We start from the raw sequence: 16146 nt of genomic DNA, 5'->3' as shown, positions 1-16146 counted from the left end.
AACTCCTGACCTCAAGTGATCCACCTGCCTCAACCTTCCAAAGTAGTGGGATTACAGGCATGAGCCACCATGTCCAGTCCATCTGGCTTCTTTCTAATTCCAAGTTGTCAGGTCTCAGTACATTATAGCAGTCTACATAAGTTGCAAAAATAAACTTCTTGATTCCCAAGCACATCATGTTTAATGAGCCATCCTGGACACTGAATTTCAAAAGGATTAGAAATTTATTTCTGGGTCTCTTTATGAGAGTAATGAGCAAGAGTCTATGCAACTATTTCAAGAGGAGATTCAGTCTTTAGAGAACTTTTGGTAATAAAATGATCACACACTAACTCTTAGGCAATCATATTGAGACTTATAATGCTGTGACTGAGGAAAAGTAAACATGTTGCTAAATGGTTGAAACTTCATGCTTAAAAAGCACGAAGTTCTAAACAGATTTATTTCATTTTTATTTCCATTCCTACTTTCAGAAATAAGTGAAATGTTTGAGTAAAGCCAGATTTGAGGGGTCTTTTTCCCTTCTCTGCCACAAAATTTGCTGGGTAAATTGCCTCCTTAGTAGATTTATATTTGGGTTGCCAGATAAAATACAGGACATACAAATATTGCATAGGACATACTTATACTAAAAATTATTTGTTGATTATATGTAATTAAAATTAAACTAGGTATCTTTTTATGGTAAATAGGGCCATCTTGATTTACATGTACTTTGTATGGCTATTCTTATTTGCCACACAAGTTTTTAAGAGACGCAGCATTTTTGGATTAGTTGACTGTTACGGTCAATAACTCATAATATTAAAATTTAATAATCTTGTCAGTGTATTAATTTATAAGATGGATTCTTGGTGCTTTGGGCCCAAATATTCTGTAACTATAGCATATTAAAAGCAGACCATCCTTTTTTTCTGATGAATCAGAGTTGTTTATTTAATTATTGAAATGTTATCCTCAACAGTTACCAAATGCCTGGCAAGGTAAGGTTCAGCTGGCTTTTTTTTTTTTTTTTTGGTAAGTCAAAAGACCTCTCCAAATTTTTTTTGTATTATAATTTTGTATTATAAGACTAGCTTTTCTTCCATTTTGGAAGTCAAATCAAGAATGATGGAGATCTGAAATTTTGAATCCTTTATGATTACTATGATTTATTGACCCCAAATCAGATTATTGCTCTGCTGTATAGATGACTTTAGATTTGGACATACTTTCACACCTTCTGAGAATTACCAGACACAGTGCTTGAATAAACATCAGATTTTTGAAAACTGTATAAGCTGAGTGTTATTGGTTTTATTTGGCTCATTTCACTTTCATTTTTACATGATGATTGCCTACATAGCTGAATATGGATATTAAAATGTGATAGGGAATGTGTGAGTGAGTGTGTGTGTGTGTGTGCATGTGTGCACTGAGGAATGCTGTATATTGAGTGAGAAAGAAAGATAAAAAAAAAAGAATCCTGCAGACATCCAATCCTGATTCTTAGAAACAGGAATTGATAGAACACATGGATCAGTCATGGGTAACCCTAACCATTGTCAAAGTGGGTGCTTAAGTGATGTCTGGTAGAAGGCAGAACAAATAAAGAGACAAGTGGTTTATCTGACATTCTGTTCGCCAGAGATTTGCATTAACTGGCATGTGTGGACGTATTCCACAGAGCAGCAATTGACATTTATAATGATGACCCTGAGACATGGTAAATGCTGCGTGAATTATCAAAGAAAAATGAAAACCTGTTAGTGCAAATCAGATGTTAAGTGCATTTTATTGTGTTTTTTAAATTAACATTGACTCTTTACCTAGAACACATATATTTTTGCTTTAATCAGGATAATTATGCTTTCTGACCAAATCAGATGACACCAAGGGGATTGTAGAAATTTAACACACACTTGCTCATTACCTGCTGTGTAATAAGCTATGGGCAAACATTGATAGACACGATTTTATGTCCTCAAGAAATTCATAATTATGGGAGATAGAGAACCATATGGTTTTTATAAAGTGTAACAGTACCCTAATGTACATACAAATACAATGGAAACCATAGTGCAGAAGTGATTGATAAAAGAGAAGTCAAAGATTTATTAGTGATAAGTTAACATTTGAATTGCACATTGAAGAACAAGTAAGCTTTCTCTAGCTAAATAGAAAGTTTACTGTCATGTCCCAGAATAGGGATTTTATGTACTTTGTCCCTTCTTTTCTCCATCGTCTCCTCATTTCTGGGACTGATAGTAGATACATTAGATAGTGGAGGACGAAGTTTGATATGAGTTAAGGAATACTACTCTGAATACCCTGGGTCCTCCTTTCAATTGTTATTTGAGTGTCAGAGTGGGCACTGGAGTAATGTGAAAATCTATCACCTCAAGTTGAGGAGAAAGACCTGGAAATTAAATAAGGGATTCAGGAAAAATCATATTGGCCTATAGGATTATTTGCTTTGTTAAATAATCTGTTTTTATTGTTTTAAAGTTAAATTACTTTGGATTTCTCTTGGTATTTCCAAATTATCTATCTTATGGATAGAAGATCTTACAGAGCAGAGCAACCCTCAGCAATGATAAGGGTCACAATGGCTCAGGCTTTATTTCTCCTTAAGTAATCTTCTGTACAGCCTGCTTGTTAATAAATAGTTAATTATTTGGGCAGCTGCTAATTCTGCTTCAGCCCACCAGTGGATACAAGACATTGGCATTTTGCAGCTGCATTTTGCCCTGGGTGGGAGTGTCAGTGTAGAGTGCAGGACAGTTAGGGTAGCCTCTTCAGTCAGTCATAAATCAGGACAATCCAGGCCCAATACTAGACTCAGAGTTTGTCATCATTGATTACATAAACCGAAGATCAATCAACTCCCCTTCGTGTCTGGCTCTGTGAGTGCAAAGAAACTAACAATGGTCAATTTGTTTATTTTTATCAGTTATTATTTTCATGCTAATGGAATGATGATAAAGACACTGGACTGGGTACATGTGTCTGGATTCTGGTGCAACCTGTGCTATTCACTGACTGTACAACCTGAGGCAACTATCTTAGCCCTTCTGGACTTCATTTTCTCCACAGTATATAGACTAAATGATCCTCATAATTTTTTTCCAGTTCTACAATGCTAGGAATTTTTATTGTCAATTTTTAAATTTTGTGGATACATAGTTGGTGTATACATTTATGGGGTAAAAGAAATGTTTTCATACAGGCATGCAATGTATAATAATCACATCATGGAGAATGGGGCATCCATCCTTTCAAGCATTTATCCTTTATGCCACGAATAATCTAATTATACTCTTTTTGTCACTTTAAAATGTACTACTAAGTTATTATTGACTGTAGTCACCTTGTTGTGCTATCAAATAGTAGATCTTATTCATTCACTTTATTTTTTGTACCCATTAACCATCCCTACCTCCTTCCAACATCTCCACCTACCCTTCCACCATCCTTCTACTCTCTCTATTCCATGAGTTTAATTATTTGATTTTTAGGTCCCACAAATAAAGAAGAACATGCAATGTTTGTCTTTCTGTGTCTGGCTTATTCTACTTAACATAATGACCTTCAGTTCCATTCATGCTGTTGCAAATCTCATTTTATTATGTTTGAATAGTACTCTATTGTATACATGTACAACATTTTCTTTATCTATTCATCTGTTAATGAACAGTTAGGTTGTTTCCAAATCTTGACTATTGTGAGCAGTGCTACACCAAACATGAGAGGGCAGATATCTCTTTAATATACTGATTTAATTTCGTTTGGGCACATACCCAGCAGTGGGATTGATGGGTCATATGGGAGCTCTATTTTTTGTTTTTGAAGAAAGCTCCAAACTGTTTTCCATGGTGCTTGTACTAACTTACATTCCCACAAGCAGTGCATGAGGGTTCTCTTTTCTTCACATCCTCTCCAGCATTTGGTATTATCTGTCTTTTGGATGAAAGCCATTTGAACTGGGGTAAGATGATATCTCATTGTAGTTTTGGCCTAACATTTCTCTAATGATCAATGACATTGAGCACCTTTTCATATGCCTGTTTGCCATTTGTATGTCTTCTTTTGAGAAATGTCTATTCAAATCTTTAGCCCATTTTTTAATCAGGTTATTAGATTTTTCCCAATAGGGTTGTTTGAGCTCCTTATATATTCTGGCTATTAATCCCTTGTCAAAAGGGTAGTTTGCAAATATTTTCTCCCATTCCGTAGGTTGTCTCTTCACTTTGTTGATTGTGTCCTTTGCTGTTCAGAAGCTTTTTAACTCGATGTGATCCCATGTGATCCCATTTTTGCTTTCGCTGACTGTGCTTGTGGAGTATTCCTCAGGAAATTTTTGTCCAGATCGATGTCCTGGAGTTTGACTTCAATGTTTTCTTGTAGTGTACTAGGATTCTTAAAAGCACTTTTACAGATATCTATGTACATAAACAAATATATTTATGCCTTTTCATTTTAAAATAGATTTTAAATTTATTTTACTAAAATACTGAGTCATCAATGTGTAAGTTTAAAACATTATTCAATGAAAATAATGTGCTTTTTCAAGAACTACATAATTCCAAACAAAATACATTTGAGGGCATAAGGAGAGAGGCACCAAAATCTACCTCTATGCTCCCCTTTCATCCAAGACATAAAAGAAAGCAACACTAATCATTTCTTCTGCTAACCCCAGTAAGTAACTAATGCAGAACACTTTGATGTGTTTGACAATTTCCAAATGTGATTTTTAATCCAGAGTCACAGAGCTACCTGGTTCATTCTCCAAAATTTCTCATGTGGAAATTTATTACATATTTCCATGCACACACACTGAAAGCCTCCCTTGCTTGCTACTTAATCACATTTTCTAAATGACTGTCCTACAGCCATTAAGTTTATTAATGGAACCCCAAACAAAGGAATTTATCTTTCATAATAGCACCAAAGAAAAATTGCCAAAATTAAACCTTAGTACTTTTTTAAATGACATATTAAAATTCCACACATATACAAGATTGTTTGCTACAGCAAACAATCTTTAGATTGGAGACAATCTAAAAGCTCATTAAGAGGTTAAAAAATATTTGATACATAATGGGTATGTAAATACTACAATCCACTTATGGTACATGTTATGGAATGTCACATAGCTGTTAAGAAGAATGAGAACTTGCATGTACTCACATGGAAAGAAAAAATTAAGTAGAAGATAAAGCTAGTTGCATAACAGATGTTTGTCAAAGAGTTAACAGGAAGCAGTACAGAGGTTAATTTCACTTTTTACATTATTTCGTATTGCTTACATTTCTTACAATAAGCGTACATATTTTAAAAATTAAAGCAAAAAGTCCTTCCAGCAACACTTGTAGTTATCTCTTACACATACAAAATTCTTTAGACATGTAACTATTATGAAGTCATATGATACTTGTGAAATTGCATCCTCTTTTCAGGAACTGAATAGAAAATGGATAGAATTTAATTTTTTTTCCAGAGTCAGACTAGCTTATGTTAAAATGTTTCAACCCAAATGTGCTCTCTGTTTATCTCACCATTCTCTTTAAAAGTCAAGGTCTCTAAAGCAGAATCTTCACGTTGCTTTCTCTTAGCAAATGTTATGATATTATATCACTATATTCTGGCTTCAAAAATGAATTATTAAGCCCTTCATTTATTTTTTGCCTTGCTCCTCAAATAATTGAGGGCATCTTTAACATGAGTTAGTCATCCTTACCTATGGTTATGATATTTCCATTTGTCATGCCGTACCCCTTGCCAGCTTCATCTTTCCCATTCTCTATTATCCTAAATGTATACTTCCAGCTCCCACCTTTCCTACCTCCACCCTGGAAAACCTTTTAGTTACCCACAACCCAGGTTGGAGGACCTGTTTACTATTTTATGCAGCCCCACAATGTTGGGATCAGAGTTATTTATGCAAAAATTCCTGTTTAATCTATAAAATGTGTAGGTTAGAATCAAACACTTGCACCTATTAAACACTCTATGAAGAGTGACCTTTTCCTGTCTGTGCATTCTATTGTTCACACTTCACTGAATATTAGCTCTACCAGTAAAATCTCATGCAACAGAAACTATTCTTTTTCTTAAAAAACTCTTCTGGGCCGGGTACGGTGGCTCACACCTGTAATCCCAGCACGTTGGGAGGCCGAGGAGGGTGGATCACGAGGTCAGGAGATTGAGACCGTCCTGGCTAACACGGTAAAATCTCATCTCTACTAAAAATACAAAAAATTAGCCAGGTGCAGTGGCGGGTGCCTGTAGTCCCAGCTACTCGGGAGGATGAAGCAGCAGAATGGCATGAACCTGGGAGGCGGAGATTGCAGTGAGCCAAGATCTCACCACTGCACTCCAGCCTGGGTGACAGAGTGAGACTCCGTCTCAAAACAAAACAAAACTAACAAACAAAAAAACCCAAAAAAACAAAAACAAACAAAAACAACAAGAACAACAACAAAAACTCTTCTGAATTGTGGATCTTGTGTGTAGCAGAATATTTGCATAATGTTGTTTTGATATTGTAAGTCAATGTTGTTTTTCTTTGAGTGTATGTACTAATGAAGAAGGTGTGTAATGCCAGAAAGTACAAGGGAGATTGAACAGATGTTTTGGAGGTATTAATTTTGCAATGAGTATTAGCTACATCTGGAATTTCATATTCCAAGAGTTAGATTTCACTCATGTTATGAACTCATAACATTATAGGCCTGAAATTCAGTCCCTGCTTTTTAATAGCTGTGCAATATTCAACAACTTATATAACTCTGATTCTTTGTTTTCTCACTTACAAAATGAAGAAAATAATAACCATTTCAGTTATTTGTTGGGATGATTGAGCAGGAGGAATTGTGAAAACATCCAGCACAATGCCTAACATACAAGCACTCAATATGTTCATTCTTCTTTCTTTTTCCCTTCCTCAAAAAGAATTGAAAGAAATAGGACTCTTAATCTCTACATGAGGTATAATGATGGAAAAATTCAATACTACTGGGCCTTCAATGCAAGTTATAAATCTCCTACAAAAGTGAAAACATGTATTTGGGGTTATTATTCAAATGAACTGTAGATCATAAGATTACACCAGCTGTACTCTAGTGAAACTTAGGTGTCATGAGAAAAAAATGATCAATTAAATGATAATTTATGCCTTTGTGAAATATTTAAGGAGATTTTATGAGAAGCAAACTGAGTTTTTCTGCTTACTTACAAGAAATCAAAGAGAATAAAATGGGTTTATATAGGAAAGATTTTGATGGAAATAACAAAATGAAATTAGTAGGGGAGTTATTTCATGTCTGACCTTAGATGTTAAAGAGGGCAGAGAGCTCTGGATACTTCTGGGTATCAAAGTCTTCTGGTAAATTTAGATTTATGAATCTTTTATTGCATTTTAGTCAATACTTAATAATTACTGGTGTTTGTGATTGCAATATGTAAAGGTTAATTGTTTATTAGTATGTTCACGTTCAACAATTCTTCTGTAATGTTCTATTATTATTGATAGCAAACAACTGTTCATTAAGAAACTGTGAAATGTAGATGCTGAATGTTTATTATTTGAATTAGGCTTTTTAAAAGACATGGTCTTTCTTTATCACCCAGGCTGAAGTGCAGTGGTGTGATCTCTGCTCACTGCAGCCTTGAATTCCTGGGCTCAAGTAATACTCCTACCTCAGCCTCCCAAGCAGCTGGGACTACCCATATGCACCACACCATCATGCCCCGTTAATTTTTGTATTTTTCTGTAGAGATCAGGTTTCTCCCTATTGCCCAGGGTGATCTCAAACTCCCAAGCTCAAGTAATCTGCTCACTTTGGCCTCCCCAAGTGCTGGGATTACAGACATGAGCCACTGTACCCTGACTGAATTAGGCATTTTAACATAAGATTAATGAAAGGGAAAATTCTTATCAGCTCCTTCCACACCACAAGTGTTGAAATGATAAGCTCAACATCATACTACACAGTACAATGCACAAATGATGGAGTATAAAGTGGCTTATTCTGATAGAAAGCCACCCTTTGCAAAGTGGCCTTTGTGCTTAATTTTTAAATAGAAATGAAGGTCAGAGGCTTCCTTCTGTCTCATCACTTTTGATTACCCCAGGTAAGCTTCTATTCAACAACTCAAGAATAGGAAACTATAAATGCTATCATTTAAAATCAAGATCAAATCATGAGGAAATAAATACACTAAGATTATTTTAGTTCTGGAATTTGATACTTAAAAATGTGTTTGCATGTTTTTAACCTTTCGGGTTGAAGTACATCCTTTATATATCTAATTTGCTGCATATTTTTATCATGAAAGAATGTTGAATTTTCTTGAATACTTTTTCTGCATCTAATGAGATGATTATATTATTTTTGTACTTCATTCTTTCAATATGATTGTCACATTTATTGATTTGTAAACATTGAAACATCTTTGTCTTCAAGGGATAAATCCCCCTGATTACGGTGAATGGCCCTTTTAAAATGTTGTTGAATTCAGTTTGCTAGTATTCTGTTGAGTATTTTTGCATGTATGTTTATCAAGGATATTGGCTTGTAGCTTTCTTTTCTTGTGATGTTTTTGTCTGACTTTTGTATCAGAGTGACGCTGGCTTCATGAAGGAGAGTTTGGAGGTATTCCACCATCTTCTGTTTTTGTGGAAAAGATTGTGGAGGATTGGTAATAGTTCTTTAAATGTTTGATAGAATTCAGCAGTGAAGCCATCAAGTCCTGTGCTTTTATTCAACAGGAAACTTGTTTTTATTTTGTGTTTTTTTTTTTTTTTACTTATATTCACTTGTTATTGCTGTGTTCAGATTTTCTATTTCTTAATTATTTAGTCTAGACAGGTTGTATGTTTCCAGGTATTTATCCAGTTCTCCTAGGTTATGAAATTTGGGGGCATATAATTGTCCGTAAAAATCTCTTATAATTCTTCATATTTCTGTAGTGTCAGTTATGTCTCCACTTACATTTCTGACTTTGAGTCTTTTTTTCCTTTGTTAATCTAGTTAAAAGTTGTCAATTTTGTTTATCTTTTCACAAATGAACTCTTAATTTGATTGATCTTTTGTATGATTTTTCTGATCCTTATTGTCTCCTTTCTTTTGCTAACATTTGTGTAGGTAGTTCTTTCTTCTATTTCCTTGAGGCATAATGTTAAGTTGTTTATTTGACATAGACATTTATTGCTATTAACTTTCCTCTTAGAACCACTTTTGCTGCATCTTGTAAGTTTTGTGATGTTGTGTCTTCATTTCTGTTTCAACATATTTTTAAATTTCCCTTTTAATTTCTTCACTGACTCATTTCTTGTTCATGAATATGTTACTTAATTTTCATGTATTTGCTAATCTTCTGAAAATCCTCCTGTTATTGATTTATAGTTTTATATTATTGTGGTTGAAAAAGATATTTGACATGATTTTAATATTCTTAAATTTGATAAGACTTGTATTGTAGCCTAACTTATAAATTCTCCTAGAGAAAGATTTGTGTGCTCTTGAGAAGAACGTGTATTATGTTGTTGGATGGGATGTTCCATGTGTGTCTGTTAAGTTCATTTAATCTAAAGTGTTGTCCAAGTCCAGCGTTTCATCATTAGTTTTCTGTCTTAATGATCTACTCAATATTGAAAGTAGTGTATTAAAGTACCCTACTTTTATTGTTTAATGTTTGTCTTACGCATTAGGTGCTCCACTGTTGAGCACATGTATGTTTACAATTGTTATGTCCTTTTGATATTTAATCCTTTATCATTACATAATGACCTTCTTTGTCTTTTTTTTTCAGTTTTTGACAAGTCTATTTTATCTGATATAAGTGTCACTACTTCTGCTCTTTTAATTTCCATTTGCATGGAATATCTTTTTCCATCCCTTCACTTCATCTCTGTGTGTCCTTAAAAGTGAAGTGAATCTCTTACAGGTAACATATCATTGGATCTTTTTTTACATTTTATTCATTCATTCACATCATGTCTTTTGACTGAAGAATTTAATTCTTTTTCATTTAAGGTAATTATTGATAGCAAAGAACTCATTACTGCCATTTAAAAAATTGTATTCTGGTTGTTTTGTAAATACCTTCTTTCTTCCTTTCTTTCTGTCTCCTTTTGTGGTTTGATGGTTTTCTGCAGTGGTATGTTTTGAATCTTTTACATTTTTGTTTTGTGTATCTGTGGAGTTTTGCTTTTCGGTTACCATGAGGCTTACATTGAACATTGTACACTTAGTCTACTTCAATCTGATAATAGCTTAAGTTTAATTATGTACAACAATGCTACACTTTTACACTGTCTTCCAATTTTACATTTTTGATGTTTGAATTTACATCATTTTATAATATGTATCTGTTGAAAATTTATTTCAGTTACAGTTTTCATTAATGTGTTTTCACCCTTGAACTGGAGATAAAATTACTTAATGTAACACAATTACACTTTAAGGGCATTCTGGATATTGCTCTGTATCACTTATACCACTGGGTTCCATGCTTTTGTAAGTTTATTCCATTAATCAGCAGCCTTTCATTTCAATTTAACTCTTTTCCCATTTAGAAAAAAAGTGCAGCTCATAGCAAGCACTCATTTAATTTTACATAAACACATTCTTTGAGGCTGAAGCAAATCTAACTGATTTTCAATGTAAAAATAAAATATAAACACTGTTCTTGGAAGAATTTCTAAACAGAACTAACATCAGAATCATCTAAATAATCAGAATCAACTATTTTGGAAAAATAAGATTTACCAAATGAAAAATCAGATTTATCTTCAGCCAACAACTGTTTGAGAGCGATGTTAACATCACTTGTAGGAATGCTACATTTTCTAGGATTTGACATTTTCAACTATTGAGAATTATTACATTTTGTAAATGGAAATATCACTACTAAAAATGGAATTCTATAAACCGAATGACATCTTTTTTTCCAAAGTTGATAGGCTAGAGCAATGTGAAAATAATAATAAAAGTGAGCTATTTTGTGGCAAAGTTATCTCAGGGTAAATGCTGTAGCCATAATCACCCTGGACAGTATTCTTAGGGCAAATGGGAAAAGGGTTAAAGAACTCTCTTGCAATTCCTGTAAGGCAGGCCTTATGGTGATAATCTCCCTTAGCTTTTGTTTGTCTGGAAATGTTTTTATTTCTGAAATATAAGTTTGCTGGGTAAAGTATTCTTGGTTTGCAGGTTTTTTTTCCCCCTTCAACACTTTGAATGTATTATCACACTCTCTCCTGGTTTCTGCTGAGACATTCACTGATAGATGTATTGGGACTCCTTTGTATGTGATATATTTTTTAATTCTTGCTGCTTTCAGGATTTCTTTGTCTTTGATTTTTGGTAGTGTGATTATTATATATCTTGGTGAACTCTTTGGGTTGAATTTCACAGGTGACTTCTTACCTTTATGTACTTGAATTTTGTCTTCTTTCTTCAGATTAGGGATGCTTTATATTTATTATTTCTTTAAATATACTTTCTGGTCCTCATTCTCTTTCTTTTTTCTTCTGGAATGCCAATTTTGTGTGGGTTAGGTCTCTTGATAGTATTCCATAATTCCCATAGGTTTTCTTCATTTCTTATTTGTCTTTCTTTTTTTCCCTCCTCTCTTGGGTAATTTTACATGTTCTACCTTTGAATTCACTGATTCTTTCTTCAGCTTGATTGAGCTGGCTGTTGAAGTTTTTTATTTTACTTTTTAGGTTAATCATTGTATTCTTTAACTATAAAATTCCTGTTTATTTTTTATTTATTTTTTGTTTGTCAAACTTCTCATGTTGTTCATGTATTTTTATCCAAGTTGTATTTAATTTTTTATTTGAATATTCTTGAAGTTCATTGAACTTTTTAAAAGAAGATTATTCTGAATTTTATTTCTGTCATTTCATAGATCTCCCTTTCTTTGGGGTTTATTGTTGGAGCTTTGTAAATTTTTTTGTAGGTGTCATGATTTCCTGAGTCTTTGTAATCTTTTTGTCCTTGCCTTGGTGCTTACACATTTGCAGGGATAGCCACTTTTTCCAGCTTTTATAGGAGATTTTCTTTGGCAAGGATAGACCTTCACTAGTTAGTCTAGCCTGTGATTCTAGAAGGACTGGCAAGCAAAGCTTTCTTTCAGGTTCTCTAGATGGCTGGGATGATACATTTGCTCTGAAATTGAGCTAGGTTACGGAGTGTATTCTCAGGCTAGAAGGCACTGTCATTTGAGTTTAGAAGTTGCACAAGGTTGCAGGAAGAGCCTTGAAGTTAAGTAAACAAGGATGGATGGACCAACTGCTAAGCTCAGTAGAAATGTACAATTGAGGTTTCCCTCCCTCCCTGGACAGGGTCTAGGGTTGAGTTTTGAGGTTGTGGGGAATACTGATTAAGCTTTCAGATGTGGCCTATCTAGATACTACTTGTTTGGAAATTCATTGCAGGAATTTTCTGCCTCTCAGGATAACGATTTGGGGTAGGGTGTAATGCTGGCTATAGAGGCTGACCATCCAGGGATTCAAGCAATGTAGCACTTCTCACCTTTTCTAGGAGTCACCAACTTGGTTTTGTGGATGAGCTATGCTGTTAGTTGGTACCTTTTATTGAGCACCACTGCTGTAAGGTACACTGTGCTTTCACAAAAATTGACACATTGTTCTCTGTGGCCTCTATCGATTGCTTTGTTCTTCCCTGACCCCAGGGAATCTAGCCGTGCAGTTTTTCTGTATGTTCCCCATTCCCCATGAGATGAAAGCAAAGTGAGCTTCCTGGTAGGCATCTCAGAATTCTAGGGAAGCTGGATATCCACTTACTTGGTTCTCTTTTCCCACTGTAGAAACCTGGAGAATTCTCTCTGTGTGGCATTGTGCCAACTTGGAGGAGAAGGAATAGTAATGTGGTTAAAGTGAGATCATTTTTCCTATCCTTTCAATGCAAGTTTTTATTTAGTTTCGTGGAACACACAGGTAATTCAGGTTGATTTTTACGTACTGAGGTTTCACCAGGTGCTTTCGTCCGTGGATAGTTGCTACTTGATCTTCTGTGAGAGGGAGTGAAGCCTGGGACCTCCTATTCCACCATCTTGCTGATAACACTGTCTGATATTATTTCTTGTTAATGTCAAGAAATTCTATGTGAAAGAATCTTTGGTTGGGAAGGTGTGGATTATTTGTCTTGCTGTCACTTCATTTTCCTCTCTATCCATAAAGCATAGATCTTAAACTCTACCTGTATAAGATTAGCAAACTGTACAGCTTGTACGAACAGCTTAGTTCAGTGATAAATGGTCATAAATGCTTCAGATATTTAGGATATCTGTAAAAATCTGAGTTGAGTTTTATGTTTTTATGTCAAATTTACATTCACATAAGGGATATCTTTGACTAGTTAGTCCTATACTTAGTTTATAATATTAATGAAGAAAAATATCTTAAAATCCACCCTGAGACTGAACGGCTGGCTGTGCTCTCAACCACTGCCCCATACCTGGCCAACCAGTTCACAAATGATGACTTTGGCATAAATGGTTCATCATCTGAAATACTTCATAGTGTAGAGACAAAGGACAGCATTTCAAGAAGACATCCCTAAGTTTAAATCCTAGCTCTGCTACCTACAAGCTATGTGATCTTAATTAAGCTTAAACTCTCTGAGATTCAGTTTGCACACTTGTAAAATTGTGTAATTGTAACGTATCTACCCCAGTTATTATCGTAGGGATTAAATTGTATGAGATAACATATACTGAGCATCTGGTATATGCCTGGCACATAACAGTCTCAATAAATGATAGCTGTATTTTCACTACTACATGTGTCTTCATTTTTAATCCAAGGATCAACATATTATTGCTAACTTGGATTCAGTCAGAGGTTCTTTCCGTTAAAAAGAACGAATATTTTTGATTGGTTGATTAGTTAGCTTAATCATTTAGACTTTCCAAATGATGAATTCATATCCCCACATTACAAATATAATTACATTATGGAGTCTCTAAATTTAATGTCAAATATATTCACTTTAGTGATTGCCAAAAGTAGTCAGGACAGTTACTATACTTATTTTTTTGAAACTATTCACTGTCTTTTTGTTAGAAGAGCAGATAAAAATAATTAAATACATAATGACTTATGTTAAAAATGGAATGAAAATCTCTTTGATACACTATTCTATAAAAAAAGTATGTGTGTGATTAACAAAGAATAAAGTTATTAAAATTGAACATAAGTTATGCCAAGTGAAGTTTACATTTTGTATTTTTAGGGAAGTATTAGAACATAATCAGTGGACACAAGTCAAATGGCTAATAGAAATTCTCTTAGAGAAGTAGTAAAATTTATCTTCAGAAAAGCTCATTTTGGAGGCTGATTTGCATTTGTAAATAACTCTTTTTGCTCAAGCATGATTTTCTCATTATTGAAACCACTAAGTTGTGACGAACTGGAAGGGCTGATATTTATGAAACTCCCATAGACATTGGTATGTGCTATCCTCTTATTGAGAGCAGAGATTTTTTTTTGGTGTGGAGGTAGCAGTTTGGCATCTAGTTATTTAAAAATTAGCAAATCCTCATTAAACAGCTGCTTTTCTTTTTGTTGACTTGTGTGAGATGCCAAACAACTCCATTCTTTGCCTAGAAGATTAAGATTTTCAATCTGATTTTTATTGCAGGCTTAATTTTAATGTATAATCATCCATGTAAATAAATCCTAGAGACTAGTGGTGTTCAAAATAATTAAAAAGATGTAGAAGAAAATATATTCACACTTAGTACTAGAGTAATAAAATAGTAAGCCTAAGGCACTTTGTGAGGTTCTACAACCTATGTTAATTTCACCTACAGTCCATTGTGGATTACTTTTAAAGACTTGGCAGTAATAGACAAAGAGATATACATATGCAAATATTTCAGGATAAATATAAAAGTGATAAAAATAGATGGAATTCTCATACTTTCAAGTGTATTTATACTTAAATCTATCTAAATCAGAGTAGTCATAGCCTTTGTACTGAGCTTTTATGAGTGAAATTGCTGGTGTTAGAAATTTAAACAGATACAGTAAATGGTACCCCTCTTCTCTACATGAATTTGGAACTATTTAAAAGGCAGACAGAGTAGGGAATGTGGGATTAAATATCACCTTTATTAATTACAAGGTGGTTATTGAAGTAGGTTGCCTGTATCTATAGGATACTGGGCTTTCCAAATGTGAATTCCAGAATTTGGCCTCCTAATCATGGCAGCACTAGACTACTAGAGAAAGAGAAGGAACTGGGCTTTGCAAGCCCAATTTTTTTTCCTACAAATTCACCAACCTAATAAGGTATTCCATCCATCTATGTTTTGCTCATTGTTGTATGTCTAGTGCCTAGAACAGAGCTTGGCACCAAATAGATGTATAATAAACTAATATATAAGGAAACGATTTTAAAAGGCTGAAAGAGTAGGTACAAACCAGGTTGTCAAGGCTTAGTATCTCTTACTGTGGTTTCAGATTGTTTTCTGTAGGCCATGGAGAGTTCACTAAAGGTATGTACATAGCAGGGAATGTGGACATGTTTGCCTTTTAGAAAGACTGCTTCAGCTGCTGTTTGGAAATTGGATCTAAGTCCAGCAAGAATATTGGAAATTAGACCAAATTGGGAGGTTATTTCAAATAGCACAATCACTGATATAAAATTTTATTATAATTTATCCATAGGTTCCCTATTTTGTCAGTAAGGGAGTAAACAAGTAAACAACCACTAAAACAACTCTCTAGCACCAGAAGACCCTCATGAGAACACTAGGCAGCAGAAGCTTCTTTAGCGGTAAAAGGTATATGGATATTCATATTTTGTTCCATGATCTTTAACATTAAATAAATAAACTTAATATTTAAGTCTCCATCTGCATTCCTAGAAGATGTTATTCAGATATCCATCTCCCTGCAATACTGTCAGTGCAGCTCAACAAAGTCAATTCCATTAGCATCAAGAATGTTCCTGACTGGATGAGGACAAATCCCATCTTTATTATTAATCACACTTTGGATATGGAAAAGTGATACCATTCAGGAAAATAAGGAGAGCAGAGGTTGCTGCCATCAAAATCCCCATGCATGTTACTCTAGCTTTTACCACCCTAATTTTGCTTCATTTCCCCTAGCCTTAACTCAGT

General features: G+C 34.2%; 1 long non-coding RNA gene across 1 annotated transcript in view; it reads left to right on the top strand.

Moving 5' to 3' along the window:
- LOC105522060 overlaps window positions 1-15873 on the top strand; it is a 72685-nt gene extending 56812 nt beyond the window's left edge. Inside the window, exon 2 of the long non-coding RNA XR_001003378.1 lies at window positions 15689-15873. This is a non-coding gene — a long non-coding RNA (uncharacterized LOC105522060). The remainder of the gene's footprint in view (window positions 1-15688) is intronic.
- Window positions 15874-16146: the final 273 nt, after the last annotated feature.

The sequence above is a fragment of the Colobus angolensis genome, unplaced genomic scaffold (genome assembly GCF_000951035.1).
Source record: "Colobus angolensis palliatus isolate OR3802 unplaced genomic scaffold, Cang.pa_1.0 Scaffold418, whole genome shotgun sequence".
NCBI lineage: Eukaryota > Metazoa > Chordata > Mammalia > Primates > Cercopithecidae > Colobus > Colobus angolensis.
Note: the sequence above shows the minus strand (reverse complement) of the source record. Positions and strands in the feature narration are given on the sequence as shown.